Source organism: Pseudochaenichthys georgianus, chromosome 13 (assembly GCF_902827115.2).
Source record: "Pseudochaenichthys georgianus chromosome 13, fPseGeo1.2, whole genome shotgun sequence".
Classification (NCBI taxonomy): domain Eukaryota; kingdom Metazoa; phylum Chordata; class Actinopteri; order Perciformes; family Channichthyidae; genus Pseudochaenichthys; species Pseudochaenichthys georgianus.
This window is the reverse complement of record NC_047515.1, coordinates 12,348,521-12,365,649: the sequence shown is the minus strand read 5'-3', so window position 1 is coordinate 12,365,649 and position 17,129 is coordinate 12,348,521. Positions and strand designations below refer to the sequence as shown.

Sequence of the window (17,129 nt, the reverse complement as noted above, 5' to 3'; positions counted from 1 at the left end):
TGCAATACAATAGAACAGTATGTGTTCACAGCCAATCCATGATTTAATGAGTATTTCCTTTGTGCCAAGAGCTGATTTAGTATATTGCATCAACAACCTTTTCAATTAAATTGACAATTCTTTTGTGTAATTAATAGTGTGTGAAACCAGGCAGAGTGAGTGACATGGTGTTCATTTCCACTATGCCAAAGCAGTTTACAGTTGCTGACGGTGTAAGGTAATATATATTGTCCTAAGTAATTGTATGTAGCTGTGTTCAAAGGAGTACACGTTACAAGGCCGTGCGGGGGGAGCTGCCAGACCCAGATGTCCTCAAAGTCAGCGAGGTATACAATGACCTCTCAGCAGACATCTCACCATGAAAAAAACCGAATGGCTCACTACTCAACTCAATCTTGTGCACAGAGCCTATAGAACACATAATTTAAACCAGCAGGATGTAAACAGAGGAGAACAGCCGGTCTGATTTAGTGCCATGTGATTATCCTGTAATGAGTAACATACACAGTGTTGATCGACTATATAAACAGTTCATTTATTGTCTCGATACATGTGTTGTGTAAGACATTTGAATCAATTTGATATGTCAATATTAAATGTATCTTTATTTTGAAAAACTTTATTGTGAAGGACAAACCGGATGTCACATTTCCGGTATTGCCGGTTTAGGGAGAGACTTAATTCAGGTAGCTTGCCTTGGCTGTCTGTGTGCGCGGAGGTTTTGTCGTCAACAGACTCATTAAACTACCCACTTCTCGGTAGGGCTACATAGAAACCCTGCTCCACGGTGTCAAACGTGAGTAATATTGCAATTGGTGTGTTATACTGAAATGTGTTGACCTATACTTTATACTTTATTTATATATATGTATGCTTTTCATTGGAACACGCCGTGGGTGTGTGCAGTGCTAATGCTAATACCTAGCGCCACTTGTTTTGATGTACGTTTTTGTTGGTAACCTCGCTAGTTTGTATCTTTTAGTGTTGAGGTGGGCACCGTTAGATTCTGTGTCTCCTTGCGGTCATAAACAATGTGTTGGATGTAGAGCTAGGATAAGTAATAAGGGAGCTAGGAGTGATTTTCGGTGCAGTAATAGGTTAGCATTTTTCGCTCGGGGCTAATTCAGAGGCTCACTGTTAGCATTGTGTGTTTTTTGTGAAAAAATAAATGAAAAAGATCAGTTAAATTAGTTTTTTCCCCGTTCTATGGATATAAAATATTCATAGTTTATTAAATATTAAGCTTCCTTAGATGTTGTTTCCTGAAAATGACGCGATTTCGGGTCGGTGGGGTCTAATGGCGCATTTCCACTGCAGCGGGTAGCCCCGTTTAAGCGTCCTGGACCGTCCTCAAGCGGCCAGGCCAGTTTTTGGTGGCATTTCCATATAGCCTAGTACCGGCTAGCGGGTACTTTTTCTCTCTTTTTCCGGCCCCATAAAATCGTGGTTCTATCAGACCAGGCCAGGGCTGTGACGTCAACACTCGACTGCTGATTGGTCAGAGAGAATCGTCACAAGATCGCGCGCGAGATCATCCCTCGCGTCACATATATATCAAGAAGCAAGCTTGCAGCATTTTGTAAACGGAGGAGCTACAAAAATGGCAACGTCGAAGAAAAGCACACCGTGGTCGACCGAGGAGGTGACGACGTTCCTACATCTCATTGGGGATGATACAATCCAGCGAGAGCTCGACGGAACAACGCGAAATGTGAAAGTGTTCCAGGATGTCTCTGCACAGATGTCCGAGCGCGGATTTTCCTGCGATGTAGGGAAAACGGAACGGCTTTACTGGAGTCCCTGCAAGGTACGCTCACTTCTAACAAAGAAGTCTATTTTATCCTTACATTAATATTCGACAACCCGTGCTTTTATGGAGCCCCGAAGAGCTACATAGCTAGCTAAGGCAGATAGCCTAGGCAGATAGCCTTAGCTAGAGCTATTGTTTGCTAACACCATTGCCATTGTTTACGTTCAGTTTTTCTTTTCTATAGTTGTTGTTGCCATTTAGTATTGTGCTGCAGTAGTTTGTGGAATTAACAAGTCATTTTGCTGTTCTAGATGATTACATTGGGACTCGTGAGGAGGAACATTCCCGAACAACGGCAGTGTTCCGTCCACATCGTCATCGAATCCAGAACGGACCCCAGCCGAAGAATCGACACCGACTCAACCACCAACACCGAGTGCCATCACGACACCGCAGCGTGTGGTTCTAGGTAAGAAATAGAAATGGCAAAACGACTGGAATTGTGTTTTTGTTTTTTTAAACCGTGGATCATCCATCGTCAGTAATTAAAATAAGCTATATCACTGTGTGGAAATGCTCTGTTACAAGTAAAGTCTTAGCTAGTAAGCAGCTAGTACAGTTGTGTGTGACATCCTATCATATACATATATTTATATTCATTATCAACAGGCTGGACATAATGTAATTCACTTTCACAATCATTGTAAACATCTAGGGCCAGAACTTTCTTTAGTTCACCTTACTGTTTTTCTGTTTATACATGTTATTCTTATATCCTTGTGTGAACTGTACCTGTCCTGTGTGTTTTCCTTATTGCTAATTATTATCTTATTGTCACCCAGGCAAGAGGAAACGAGGAGGAGAGGATCGGGCCCAGCAGGAACGGCACCATGACTGGGCAGCCGACGTGGCCCGTCTCCTCCCTGATACTTCAAAAAACCTTAATAGTTATTGTACATATTATATATTTGTTATCTAGTTAATTTTTAAATGCAACATTTGTACTTCCTTGTTTATTTATTTTCTTTAAAATGTTCATTTTATATTTACAATTCCATGTATATTTATGCTGGCTGCAATACAGTTTTACATTTTTTATTTGTATTGTTTAATGGCATGCCTTTTTGATACAACATTTGTATTTGTATACTGCCATCAATAAAGTACTTCTTTGACTTATCTTATCTCTTGTTGATAATGAATGGCACCCAACATAAAAAAAATCATAAACATACATGAATTTATAAAGCAATAACAAACACCATCAGTTAGGAAAAAGCCCCTTACTTTTAAGAGATTTAAAGCAAGACATTTAGTTTGCTAGCTTGAGGTCCTCCTCTAAAACATTATTACATGTTTATTTTGTAATAGTATTAAGAATACATGATAAATACATAATACATGTAGAAATTGCTCAATTGTAATACCCTCGTTCTACTAGACTCAAACAACACATTCCTTATATATTTAAAAGACGAGAGAACAAAATAAACCTATAACCCATTCAAGCAAGCTTTTAACATGTCTAGAAGAAAGATTGAGGTTATATTTAATATTATTTTATGTTGTGGATACTTTAGTCTCCATCCATGTTTACAATTGTCCACACTATTTTACACTTGCATTTATGAATATAGTTTTGCTGTGTTTTACACTTTAGTATTTATGTTTATAGTTAGCTTTGATATTTGCTTAATTGATTAGAAAGATTTTCTTTTCATGATCTGATATTTCCTCAAATGTTATTATGGGGCAGTACTTACTGGTGCTTGAAATTCAAATATTCAATTCAGATATTTGTTTAAAACATTTGACAAACACATGTATATTGAAAAAAAAAAGGATTTATTTATGTTCAATACAATGAATACAATACAATGCTTGCTGTGATCACTTTCCTTCTTGCTGTGATAACAAGCCACACACCAAGAAACAAGTAAACGATCGCTTCCACATCCTCCATTGTTGTGTGTGTTTTGTGAGTTGTGTCGCATTGAAGATGACGCCACTGCAGTTTTACCCAGCGTCGCTCCGACCAAAAAGCTGATCGCCCCGCCTACACTGCGTTGCTACCCCAGGTCCTAAACTGTAATGGAAATGCGCCACGGCCTCGGCCGGCCAGCGAGGCAGCCCGAGGCCTGAGCGAGGACGCTTAGGGACGCTTAAACGGGGCTACCCCGTTGCAGTGGAAATGCGCCATAAGAAGATAACAGAGTATGTTTTATTTTATTTATTTTTTTCACAACAGTTGTATTTGGATGGAATGAATACCTATAGTGATAAAATGATTTTTACAGTGAAAACGTTCAAATGGAACTGATGGTTCCCAAATTACCCAGAGGTGAGGTGGACTTTATTTTTCTAAACCTCTAGTTTTAGTCTACTAAACTCATCATTCAAGGGTGGTTTTCACTATAAGTAATGTTTTTTTTTTAGGCGGACATTAGAATTTACATGTTTTTACTATGTTCCATCTGAATTTACTTTAAAATAAAAACATCTCTATGGTACGGTGGCCCTGAAGTGCAAGAAACCACAGCATTTCACAAAATGCCACAGCATTTCACAAAATGCCGCAGCATTTCACAAAACACTGCAGCATTCCACATTGGACGGAAAGGGTATTCCTTAGGGAGAACACTTATTGTTTGTGATTGGACAGAGCCAGCCAGAGAAGCACTGCTGTGATTGGTTGTTTTTGCTGCCAATCAAGAAATGACTTCGTGATTGGCCCAACACATCAGCCGTTAGCTGTTAGCACACACTCAGAGCTCACAGCTCCTCATATCTGTTCAGAAACTGGACAAAAATTAAAGATATGCAAAACACCGACTGTCTATGTCATGGCGAATACAGTCGCTGCTTTATTTATGTCTGTATGATGTTGTTGTGAGTGTGGACGGAGCAGCTACAGGTTAGTTTAGCCTGATCGATCCGATTCCGATAGGATTTACATGGAGATCCGGCCCGCCCCCTCTCCAGCGTCTTTTTTGAATCACAGGAGTAAACACAGAATTAATGCTTTATTAATTCATGGTTTTTAAGGGGCTTATCTCCATGTAAATACTATGGTAGACTACCCAATATTCGCATCGCTCTAATTGCTTGAGTTTCACCGCGGCTGTCAGCTGTGTTTGCTCCTGTCATTCAAACAAGACGCGCTGGAGAGGGGGCGGGAAGTATCTCCATGTAAATCCTATAGGAGATACCAACTACAACAAAATGAACATATTTGACAGTGATTTAATTGTAATACACGTTTCAAAGTGATGCCGAAGTAACTACATACTGATAACGGTTAGTAAAAACCATGAATTAATGCTTTGACAAGTCTGCAGACAAGACGGCAGGTGAAAAGCTTTTAAAATGCGTGTTTTCAGAATGGAATTGGATCCATCAGGCTAAACTAACCTGTAGCTGCTCCGTCCACACTCACAACAACGTCATACAGACATAAATAAAGCAGCGACTGTATTCGCCATGACATAGACAGTCTGTGGTTTGTACATATTTAACTTTTGTCCAGTTTCTGAACAGATATGAGGAGCTGTGAGCTCTGAGTGTGTGCTAACGGCTGATGTGTTGGGAGGGACCGGTTGGGACATATTGCGCTGTCGGACGTTGACCAATCACGAAGCGTCATTTCTTCACTGGCAGCAAAAACAACCAATCACAGCAGTGCTGTCTGGCTGGCTCTGTCCAATCATAAACAAGAAGTGTTCTCCCTAAAGGAATACCCTTTCCGTCCAATGTGAAATGCTGTGGTGTTTTCTGAAATGCTGTAGCGTTTTGTGAAATGCTGTGGCGTTTTGTGAAATGCTGTTTTGTTTTCATTTTAAGTCATATGCTAATATTAACCAATACACAGCTTCAAATATTACTTTACTTACCTTGACCACATAACAGCTGTATTGAAGGTTTGCTTTTTGATCAATAAACACAACAACAAAAAGCAAACTCTACTGGTATGGAACATACATGGCCTAATATCCAGAGGAGATGCGTTTATTGAGTAAACAAACAGCCAAGGGCAGAACGTCTGCACAACCCACTGCACCGCACGCCACGGTTAACCTGTTAAACCCGGAGGTCCCCGGGGACCCTGGTTTTTTTTCTCGACACTGTCTCAGGGCATCTTAATATTTAAAAACCTATCAATGTGTTATACCAGATTAACGAGAAGAATCTCAGCTAACTGACGATAAGAACCATTTTTACCGAAACAAAACAAGTGTCACAAGTAATTAATATTTTCTGCACAAACTACATATCATCTGAAAGTTACTAACTGTCACTCGATTCTATTGGCTCTAACGGTTCATAAAAGGTGTCAATCACCCAAATCGACCAATGGGTTCCAAAGATATGATCCTGCGTAGTATAAACTACGCCCGCTCCGGCTCCATTACGCAGCCATAAGGGAGAGCTTCACCACAGAGCAGGTGCTAGAGATGCTAGCTGACGATAGCGGGGCTATGATCCTACCAGATGACTCTTCGTCGGTGGATGATCTCCTCCAGCCAGACCTGGATCCGGACAGTAGTGACTCGGATGTTGATCTTCCACCACGGGAAAGGTATGTAATCTCTCTGTTTTTATATATTACTTATGTGTTTTGGTGGAACTGCTAAAAGAGCTATATGTCTGATTGGCTGGGCGGATTGTAAACCACGGCCCGCAAAACTCCCAAAAAGTTTTGTGAAGCCGCCATTTTATTATCCTCGCATTAGCATTATTAGCATTAGCATTAGCCCATCGCAGAAACGCAGAGAGACTAACTTATGGCAACACAAAATAAAACATGGGAGCGGTGGAGATGAGGAGGTGTCGGCGTTCTGGTGATTTACTCGGAAGGCTTCAGTAGAAGCTGCTGGGAGTCCCAGCAGCTTCTACTGAAGCCTTCCCCAACTCCGGGGACTTCCGGCGGCAGCTATACGCCGTGAAGTGGTTTGCGGCCTGCCAGTAAACCCAAAGCAGAAGAAGAAGTGACGTCAGCGGCTTCATTTGCCTAATCCACCCTAGGGACTTTTTCCGGTGTGAACGCGATCTGTACTTAGTTCATGCGAACAAAGAGTTCGCATGAACCTTTGTGGGAAAAGTACCGCAGTGTGAATGCGCCTAGTGTTAGCTTAGCCAACAGGAATGATTAGCCAAAATGCTAAATAGTGTTACTTGTCTTTTTGAGTTACATTTTCTAAATGAATGGCCAGTGAATGAATATATACATGTGTTTACTTATTTATTTGGTGTCATATTATTAATTTATAGTCCAATATTATCCTATAAGTATAAGCCAGTGAATTAATCGAATCTCTTTGTTTTTCCACATTTGTTAGATGGGGTGTGACCCCAGCAGGACAAAGCCTCACACCCAGAAGTCTTTCAGGGAGCAGCTTGCTGCAGAATTGTTGGAGTTTGCTGAAGGCCCTGCACCTCAACCACCCCCTCCTCCACCACTCACATGCATCCCCGAGTATTATGGGAAGATGCCACCAAGGTCAGGAAGAACTGCAGGAGGTGCCTAGATGCTGGACTCAAAAGGGTGAAGACACCTGTGTGCTGCAGGAAGTGCCAGGTCCCTCTGTGCTTCACTGTCAAAAAGAACTGTTTCAGGGAGTGGCACGACCTAAATACTGGAACATTCAGATAGGTATAAAGTTCAGGTAGGTATAACGTTTTGCGAGTGTTTATTTAAAAAAAATTACTTGTTTTTATATACCTAGTGTGATTTTATTGTATAGTACATTGGTAAAAAAATTGTTTTTACATGCCTATAGTGTGTTGGTAAAATGTTTGAAATAAATCTGCCCCAGTTGGAGTCAAATGTCACTTATGTTTCCGTTTTTTTTTATTGTGCAAGTACACTTACACACAATGACCTACAGTGTAGTTTATTGTATAGTGCGTTGGTACATACACACACATCCCCACACAGCTACACATACCCACACAGCTACACCTACACATACACACCTACACACACTTACAGACACCTAGTACACACACTCACACATACAATATATATATATATATATATATTTTTTTTTTTAAATATTTTTTGTTGTTGTTTTGGGTGGAATGAATACCTATCAGAGATGGGGACTCGAGTCTGCGACTCGGACTCGAGTCGCACTTAAGTCGCACACACAGAGACTTCAGACTTGACTTGGACTCGTGACCAAAAGACTTCAGACTCGACTTGGACTCGTGTGTTGGGACTCGTGAACAATCATTGTGTTTTCTATTTTTGGCGTATTAAAGGTGGGGTAGGTACATTTGAGAGAAACTGGCTCGAGATCGCTAGAATTTGAAAATACACAACCGGAGATAATCTGCTAGAGGCTGCTACTTCCTTATAGAGCCCGCCTCCTCCAACACACACGAACGCGCACATGACCAATGAGGGCACGAGAGAAATGTGTGCCCAGATGGAAGGCTGACAGGCAGGCAGGCCATCCAGTTACTTTAGCCGGGCTCATTACGCAGACGTGCGCGCCTCTGTTACTACCTCGTAGTAACACAATAGCGACCGGCGGCACACCTGCGGCTGTACCGCTTGTAATTAGGTTCAACTACAACAACTTCGAACAAAACGCCGGCGGCACCAACAAAAGGAGCGCACACTGCAAAGTCTGCAATATCAAAATCAAGGATGCTGGCGCAACAACGTCCAATTTCATCAGGCACTTGAAAACTCACCCGGAGAGGTCAGTCACATTAACGCATGGACGGTTAGCAAACATGTTTAGCTCAGCATCAGCTATGTAATGTTAACTTAGCTTGCTACTAGCTTTGTAACTGAATATTTGAAAAGATTAGTGAATTGCTTGTCACACTTGTTTGAGTTGAGTGGCGTTGACATCCAACTCTTGACATGACATAAAAAAGGTCGGTAACGTTAATCATTACCAGCTTTTAAGTACTTTTAACAGTTTCCCTGCGGGGGATTAATAAAGTATTTGTGATACTGATTTCTGATTCTGAAGTGTTTTGCTTATAAGTTGTTTGCATTTAGCTAAAGTGTGATGTTTTTCCTCATATTGCATTGCAATAGCCTGTTTAAAGTGATCATATAACAAACAACTAATCAGTACTGATACTGTATGCTAATAGATATAGGAGTGATAATAACACAGTAAATGCTTTGAATTTCTTAGATATAGCCATGCAGTATTCTTAACAGACTGGATAGCAGCAGACAATAGAAGGCTTATTACAACCAGAAGAGACATGAGACTTTTATTCGTTAGAGACTTGAGACTTGACTTGGACTCGTGACCAAAGACTTGGGACTTGATCAAGTCTCACCCCACAAAGACTTGAGACTTGACTTGGACTCGTGACCAAAGACTAGAGACTTGACTTGGACTTGCAAAAAAAGAATTGTGAACATCTCTGATACCTATAGTGATGATTCAATGTAATACAATGATTTGTATAGTCTGGTACCTGAAAAAGGTCAAATGTGCCCAAAGCTTATTCTGCCTGGACTTTATTTTCATAAACCTCTCTAAAAAGGTCAAATGTCACTTGTTTTGCCTAAATCTTGATACAGGGTACTTATTATGTTATACTTTGGATTCCTAAAGCTTTTAGGCTACTAACCCATCATTCAAGGTTGGTCTTCACTATAAGTAATGGGTTTTCTTTAGGCGGAGACAGGAATTTACATTTTTTTGCTATGTTCCATCTGAATTTACTCTGACACAGAACAATCTATATTGATTCTGACACTTCTACATCCAACTCACAGATGTAACCTTGATTTGATAAAATTCATATAAACCTTTTAGAAGTGAAGTTATGGTAATTTATTCTGGGAATGTCTTTTTCGAGCCTGAAACCTGAAAAACAGGCTCGGGGTTTAACAGGTTACGGCTCCTCCAGACAGCCTCCGCGATAATCGATCGTCGACGAGCCTTTACAGAAATGTGTTTTCCTTCGAGGCGGCGAGCCCACATACGTTTCCCGGTCGCTGCCGGAAGACCTGGGAGTCCGGGACGCGCACGTTTGAGAAATTACGAACGGCTCATTTTGGAGGACACGCGCGCATCTGCTTGACGCCGGGACGACCGGCGACCCTCCCCTACAGGCGCTCGGACGCGAAGGCCCGCCCACAACTGCATGCACGTCTGTGACCGCAGTTTTAATTCAAGATGTAATGGGCAACTTTCAGTTTTTTGCAAAATGTCCATGTAATGTGCCAGCAAACATGGGGCTCCAAACAGGTGATTTACAGGCGTACAAGAGGATAGATTGTACTTTAGCTGTAGCTGAGAAGGTTCAGGGTTATCAGCGGCGTTTGAGCAGCTTTAAAAAGCATGTGTGCCGGTCCAATTTTCGTTTACGGCCATACCACCCTGAACACGCCCGATCTCGTCCGATCTCGGAAGCTAAGCAGGGTCGGGCCGGGTCAGTACTTGGATGGGAGACCGCCTGGGAATACCCGGTGCCGTAAGCTTTTACTTTATTCCTTCGTCAGCAGACGGCGCTGCCCTTTCAATTGACACAGCTGTAAACAGACTGAGGACAATGCAAAGTTAACTATTGCTCTGATAAACAATTTGCTCAAATATTGACATTTTAATAACTATTTAAAAGCCAAAGCAAAAAAAGGACCACTGTCAATCAACAGGGTGTAGGGGGCGGGTTCGGAGAGAAGCAGTGCCGTGAGTGGCTCTGTCCACTGTGATGCTGTGACGTGATTGGCTTAGGTCCAATCTCACAATGGAAATGGAATATCATGATTGGATGATAGATTGGAGATTGGCTAACCCTCAAAAGAATGTGCAGGGACCTCTGCCGATGAAGGAAGAAAATAAAAAGCTTACGGCACCGGGTATTCCCAGGCGGTCTCCCATCCAAGTACTGACCCGGCCCGACCCTGCTTGGCTTCCGAGATCGGGCGCGTTCAGGGTGGTATGGGCGTAAACGATAATTGAACCGGCACACATGCTACTTCAACACCGCTGATAACGCAGCCTTCTTCTCCAGCTAAAATACAATCTATCCTCTTTTACTCAAGCTTGGAGCCTAAACTACGGGCAAGAGAAAGCGAGGAGAAAGATTTGAAGTACAGACAAGCTTTATTAAAGTACAACCGAGATCAATAAAGGGAGCAAAACTGCCATAGAAACGGATTAAAAGTCGTCAGCGTAGTTCCCCCTTTCAGAACGGACCATCGTTTGGGCAGATCTTACTTAAATGGCAGCCGATTCCAGCACTTTGCAAAAGAAAGCTTGAATTGAACTTTCAGCCAAACAAGCATTCACACACCAAGACTGAGATGCTCTATTTTATATGAATGCATTGTTGATAAAAGTCATGATTCAAGATGTAATGGGCAACTTTCAGTTTTTTGCAAAATGTCCATGTAATGTGCCAGCAAACATGGGGCTCCAAACAGGTGATTTACAGGCGTACAAGAGGATAGATTGTACTTTAGCTGTAGCTGAGAAGGTTCAGGGTTATCAGCGGCGTTTGAGCAGCTTTAAAAAGCATGTGTGCCGGTCCAATTTTCGTTTACGGCCATACCACCCTGAACACGCCCGATCTCGTCCGATCTCGGAAGCTAAGCAGGGTCGGGCCGGGTCAGTACTTGGATGGGAGACCGCCTGGGAATACCCGGTGCCGTAAGCTTTTACTTTATTCCTTCGTCAGCAGACGGCGCTGCCCTTTCAATTGACACAGCTGTAAACAGACTGAGGACAATGCAAAGTTAACTATTGCTCTGATAAACAATTTGCTCAAATATTGACATTTTAATAACTATTTAAAAGCCAAAGCAAAAAAAGGACCACTGTCAATCAACAGGGTGTAGGGGGCGGGTTCGGAGAGAAGCAGTGCCGTGAGTGGCTCTGTCCACTGTGATGCTGTGACGTGATTGGCTTAGGTCCAATCTCACAATGGAAATGGAATATCATGATTGGATGATAGATTGGAGATTGGCTAACCCTCAAAAGAATGAGCAGGGACCTCTGCCGATGAAGGAAGAAAATAAAAAGCTTACGGCACCGGGTATTCCCAGGCGGTCTCCCATCCAAGTACTGACCCGGCCCCGACCCTGCTTGGCTTCCGAGATCGGGCGCGTTCAGGGTGGTATGGGCGTAAACGATAATTGAACCGGCACACATGCTACTTCAACACCGCTGATAACGCAGCCTTCTTCTACAGCTAAAATACAATCTATCCTCTTTTACTCAAGCTTGGAGCCTAAACTACGGGCAAGAGAAAGCGAGGAGAAAGATTTGAAGTACAGACAAGCTTTATTAAAGTACAACCGAGATCAATAAAGGGAGCAAAACTGCCATAGAAACGGATTAAAAGTCGTCAGCGTAGTTCCCCCTTTCAGAACGGACCATCGTTTGGGCAGATCTTACTTAAATGGCAGCCGATTCCAGCACTTTGCAAAAGAAAGCTTGAATTGAACTTTCAGCCAAACAAGCATTCACACACCAAGACTGAGATGCTCTATTTTATATGAATGCATTGTTGATAAAAGTCATGATTCAAGATGTAATGGGCAACTTTCAGTTTTTTGCAAAATGTCCATGTAATGTGCCAGCAAACATGGGGCTCCAAACAGGTGATTTACAGGCGTAAAAGAGGATAGATTGTACTTTAGCTGTAGCTGAGAAGGTTCAGGGTTATCAGCGGCGTTTGAGCAGCTTTAAAAAGCATGTGTGCCGGTCCAATTTTCGTTTACGGCCATACCACCCTGAACACGCCCGATCTCGTCCGATCTCGGAAGCTAAGCAGGGTCGGGCCGGGTCAGTACTTGGATGGGAGACCGCCTGGGAATACCCGGTGCCGTAAGCTTTTACTTTATTCCTTCGTCAGCAGACGGCGCTGCCCTTTCAATTGACACAGCTGTAAACAGACTGAGGACAATGCAAAGTTAACTATTGCTCTGATAAACAATTTGCTCAAATATTGACATTTTAATAACTATTTAAAAGCCAAAGCAAAAAAAGGACCACTGTCAATCAACAGGGTGTAGGGGGCGGGTTCGGAGAGAAGCAGTGCCGTGAGTGGCTCTGTCCACTGTGATGCTGTGACGTGATTGGCTTAGGTCCAATCTCACAATGGAAATGGAATATCATGATTGGATGATAGATTGGAGATTGGCTAACCCTCAAAAGAATGTGCAGGGACCTCTGCCGATGAAGGAAGAAAATAAAAAGCTTACGGCACCGGGTATTCCCAGGCGGTCTCCCATCCAAGTACTGACCCGGCCCGACCCTGCTTGGCTTCCGAGATCGGGCGCGTTCAGGGTGGTATGGGCGTAAACGATAATTGAACCGGCACACATGCTACTTCAACACCGCTGATAACGCAGCCTTCTTCTACAGCTAAAATACAATCTATCCTCTTTTACTCAAGCTTGGAGCCTAAACTACGGGCAAGAGAAAGCGAGGAGAAAGATTTGAAGTACAGACAAGCTTTATTAAAGTACAACCGAGATCAATAAAGGGAGCAAAACTGCCATAGAAACGGATTAAAAGTCGTCAGCGTAGTTCCCCCTTTCAGAACGGACCATCGTTTGGGCAGATCTTACTTAAATGGCAGCCGATTCCAGCACTTTGCAAAAGAAAGCTTGAATTGAACTTTCAGCCAAACAAGCATTCACACACCAAGACTGAGATGCTCTATTTTATATGAATGCATTGTTGATAAAAGTCATGATTCAAGATGTAATGGGCAACTTTCAGTTTTTTGCAAAATGTCCATGTAATGTGCCAGCAAACATGGGGCTCCAAACAGGTGATTTACAGGCGTAAAAGAGGATAGATTGTACTTTAGCTGTAGCTGAGAAGGTTCAGGGTTATCAGCGGCGTTTGAGCAGCTTTAAAAAGCATGTGTGCCGGTCCAATTTTCGTTTACGGCCATACCACCCTGAACACGCCCGATCTCGGAAGCTAAGCAGGGTCGGGCCGGGTCAGTACTTGGATGGGAGACCGCCTGGGAATACCCGGTGCCGTAAGCTTTTACTTTATTCCTTCGTCAGCAGACGGCGCTGCCCTTTCAATTGACACAGCTGTAAACAGACTGAGGACAATGCAAAGTTAACTATTGCTCTGATAAACAATTTGCTCAAATATTGACATTTTCATAACTATTTAAAAGCCAAAGCAAAAAAAGGACCACTGTCAATCAACAGGGTGTAGGGGGCGGGTTCGGAGAGAAGCAGTGCCGTGAGTGGCTCTGTCCACTGTGATGCTGTGACGTGATTGGCTTAGGTCCAATCTCACAATGGAAATGGAATATCATGATTGGATGATAGATTGGAGATTGGCTAACCCTCAAAAGAATGATGCAGGGACCTCTGCCGATGAAGGAAGAAAATAAAAAGCTTACGGCACCGGGTATTCCCAGGCGGTCTCCCATCCAAGTACTGACCCGGCCCGACCCTGCTTGGCTTCCGAGATCGGGCGCGTTCAGGGTGGTATGGGCGTAAACGATAATTGAACCGGCACACATGCTACTTCAACACCGCTGATAACGCAGCCTTCTTCTACAGCTAAAATACAATCTATCCTCTTTTACTCAAGCTTGGAGCCTAAACTACGGGCAAGAGAAAGCGAGGAGAAAGATTTGAAGTACAGACAAGCTTTATTAAAGTACAACCGAGATCAATAAAGGGAGCAAAACTGCCATAGAAACGGATTAAAAGTCGTCAGCGTAGTTCCCCCTTTCAGAACGGACCATCGTTTGGGCAGATCTTACTTAAATGGCAGCCGATTCCAGCACTTTGCAAAAGAAAGCTTGAATTGAACTTTCAGCCAAACAAGCATTCACACACCAAGACTGAGATGCTCTATTTTATATGAATGCATTGTTGATAAAAGTCATGATTCAAGATGTAATGGGCAACTTTCAGTTTTTTGCAAAATGTCCATGTAATGTGCCAGCAAACATGGGGCTCCAAACAGGTGATTTACAGGCGTAAAAGAGGATAGATTGTACTTTAGCTGTAGCTGAGAAGGTTCAGGGTTATCAGCGGCGTTTGAGCAGCTTTAAAAAGCATGTGTGCCGGTCCAATTTTCGTTTACGGCCATACCACCCTGAACACGCCCGATCTCGTCCGATCTCGGAAGCTAAGCAGGGTCGGGCCGGGTCAGTACTTGGATGGGAGACCGCCTGGGAATACCCGGTGCCGTAAGCTTTTACTTTATTCCTTCGTCAGCAGACGGCGCTGCCCTTTCAATTGACACAGCTGTAAACAGACTGAGGACAATGCAAAGTTAACTATTGCTCTGATAAACAATTTGCTCAAATATTGACATTTTCATAACTATTTAAAAGCCAAAGCAAAAAAAGGACCACTGTCAATCAACAGGGTGTAGGGGGCGGGTTCGGAGAGAAGCAGTGCCGTGAGTGGCTCTGTCCACTGTGATGCTGTGACGTGATTGGCTTAGGTCCAATCTCACAATGGAAATGGAATATCATGATTGGATGATAGATTGGAGATTGGCTAACCCTCAAAAGAATGAGCAGGGACCTCTGCCGATGAAGGAAGAAAATAAAAAGCTTACGGCACCGGGTATTCCCAGGCGGTCTCCCATCCAAGTACTGACCCGGCCCCGACCCTGCTTGGCTTCCGAGATCGGGCGCGTTCAGGGTGGTATGGGCGTAAACGATAATTGAACCGGCACACATGCTACTTCAACACCGCTGATAACGCAGCCTTCTTCTACAGCTAAAATACAATCTATCCTCTTTTACTCAAGCTTGGAGCCTAAACTACGGGCAAGAGAAAGCGAGGAGAAAGATTTGAAGTACAGACAAGCTTTATTAAAGTACAACCGAGATCAATAAAGGGAGCAAAACTGCCATAGAAACGGATTAAAAGTCGTCAGCGTAGTTCCCCCTTTCAGAACGGACCATCGTTTGGGCAGATCTTACTTAAATGGCAGCCGATTCCAGCACTTTGCAAAAGAAAGCTTGAATTGAACTTTCAGCCAAACAAGCATTCACACACCAAGACTGAGATGCTCTATTTTATATGAATGCATTGTTGATAAAAGTCATGATTCAAGATGTAATGGGCAACTTTCAGTTTTTTGCAAAATGTCCATGTAATGTGCCAGCAAACATGGGGCTCCAAACAGGTGATTTACAGGCGTAAAAGAGGATAGATTGTACTTTAGCTGTAGCTGAGAAGGTTCAGGGTTATCAGCGGCGTTTGAGCAGCTTTAAAAAGCATGTGTGCCGGTCCAATTTTCGTTTACGGCCATACCACCCTGAACACGCCCGATCTCGTCCGATCTCGGAAGCTAAGCAGGGTCGGGCCGGGTCAGTACTTGGATGGGAGACCGCCTGGGAATACCCGGTGCCGTAAGCTTTTACTTTATTCCTTCGTCAGCAGACGGCGCTGCCCTTTCAATTGACACAGCTGTAAACAGACTGAGGACAATGCAAAGTTAACTATTGCTCTGATAAACAATTTGCTCAAATATTGACATTTTCATAACTATTTAAAAGCCAAAGCAAAAAAAGGACCACTGTCAATCAACAGGGTGTAGGGGGCGGGTTCGGAGAGAAGCAGTGCCGTGAGTGGCTCTGTCCACTGTGATGCTGTGACGTGATTGGCTTAGGTCCAATCTCACAATGGAAATGGAATATCATGATTGGATGATAGATTGGAGATTGGCTAACCCTCAAAAGAATGTGCAGGGACCTCTGCCGATGAAGGAAGAAAATAAAAAGCTTACGGACCGGGTATTCCCAGGCGGTCTCCCATCCAAGTACTGACCCGGCCCGACCCTGCTTGGCTTCCGAGATCGGGCGCGTTCAGGGTGGTATGGGCGTAAACGATAATTGAACCGGCACACATGCTACTTCAACACCGCTGATAACGCAGCCTTCTTCTACAGCTAAAATACAATCTATCCTCTTTTACTCAAGCTTGGAGCCTAAACTACGGGCAAGAGAAAGCGAGGAGAAAGATTTGAAGTACAGACAAGCTTTATTAAAGTACAACCGAGATCAATAAAGGGAGCAAAACTGCCATAGAAACGGATTAAAAGTCGTCAGCGTAGTTCCCCCTTTCAGAACGGACCATCGTTTGGGCAGATCTTACTTAAATGGCAGCCGATTCCAGCACTTTGCAAAAGAAAGCTTGAATTGAACTTTCAGCCAAACAAGCATTCACACACCAAGACTGAGATGCTCTATTTTATATGAATGCATTGTTGATAAAAGTCATGATTCAAGATGTAATGGGCAACTTTCAGTTTTTTGCAAAATGTCCATGTAATGTGCCAGCAAACATGGGGCTCCAAACAGGTGATTTACAGGCGTAAAAGAGGATAGATTGTACTTTAGCTGTAGCTGAGAAGGTTCAGGGTTATCAGCGGCGTTTGAGCAGCTTTAAAAA

General features: G+C 43.1%; 5 non-coding genes and 7 pseudogenes across 5 annotated transcripts; 6 read left to right on the top strand and 6 right to left on the bottom strand.

The window, feature by feature from the left end:
- The first annotated feature begins 10,092 nt into the window (after nucleotides 1–10,092).
- Nucleotides 10,093–10,211, top strand: LOC117457955 (5S ribosomal RNA). Its single transcript, XR_004553391.1, has one exon. It is a non-coding gene; the product is annotated as a 5S ribosomal RNA (ribosomal RNA).
- A 363-nt stretch (nucleotides 10,212–10,574) lies between these two features.
- On the bottom strand, nucleotides 10,575–10,683 carry LOC117457934 (5S ribosomal RNA; annotated as a pseudogene).
- A 587-nt stretch (nucleotides 10,684–11,270) lies between these two features.
- Nucleotides 11,271–11,389, top strand: LOC117457954 (5S ribosomal RNA). The gene has a single exon (XR_004553390.1). It is a non-coding gene; the product is annotated as a 5S ribosomal RNA (ribosomal RNA).
- Nucleotides 11,390–11,752: 363 nt separating this feature from the next.
- LOC117457941 (5S ribosomal RNA) lies at nucleotides 11,753–11,862 on the bottom strand (annotated as a pseudogene).
- A 587-nt stretch (nucleotides 11,863–12,449) lies between these two features.
- LOC117457951 (5S ribosomal RNA) lies at nucleotides 12,450–12,568 on the top strand. Its single transcript, XR_004553387.1, has one exon. It is a non-coding gene; the product is annotated as a 5S ribosomal RNA (ribosomal RNA).
- A 363-nt stretch (nucleotides 12,569–12,931) lies between these two features.
- Nucleotides 12,932–13,040, bottom strand: LOC117457933 (5S ribosomal RNA; annotated as a pseudogene).
- A 587-nt stretch (nucleotides 13,041–13,627) lies between these two features.
- LOC117457931 (5S ribosomal RNA) lies at nucleotides 13,628–13,736 on the top strand (annotated as a pseudogene).
- A 364-nt stretch (nucleotides 13,737–14,100) lies between these two features.
- On the bottom strand, nucleotides 14,101–14,209 carry LOC117457932 (5S ribosomal RNA; annotated as a pseudogene).
- Nucleotides 14,210–14,796: 587 nt separating this feature from the next.
- LOC117457940 (5S ribosomal RNA) lies at nucleotides 14,797–14,915 on the top strand. Its single transcript, XR_004553380.1, has one exon. It is a non-coding gene; the product is annotated as a 5S ribosomal RNA (ribosomal RNA).
- Nucleotides 14,916–15,278: 363 nt separating this feature from the next.
- Nucleotides 15,279–15,388, bottom strand: LOC117457939 (5S ribosomal RNA; annotated as a pseudogene).
- Nucleotides 15,389–15,975: 587 nt separating this feature from the next.
- Nucleotides 15,976–16,094, top strand: LOC117457928 (5S ribosomal RNA). Its single transcript, XR_004553377.1, has one exon. It is a non-coding gene; the product is annotated as a 5S ribosomal RNA (ribosomal RNA).
- Nucleotides 16,095–16,457: 363 nt separating this feature from the next.
- On the bottom strand, nucleotides 16,458–16,565 carry LOC117457944 (5S ribosomal RNA; annotated as a pseudogene).
- Between the last annotated feature and the right edge of the window lie 564 nt (nucleotides 16,566–17,129).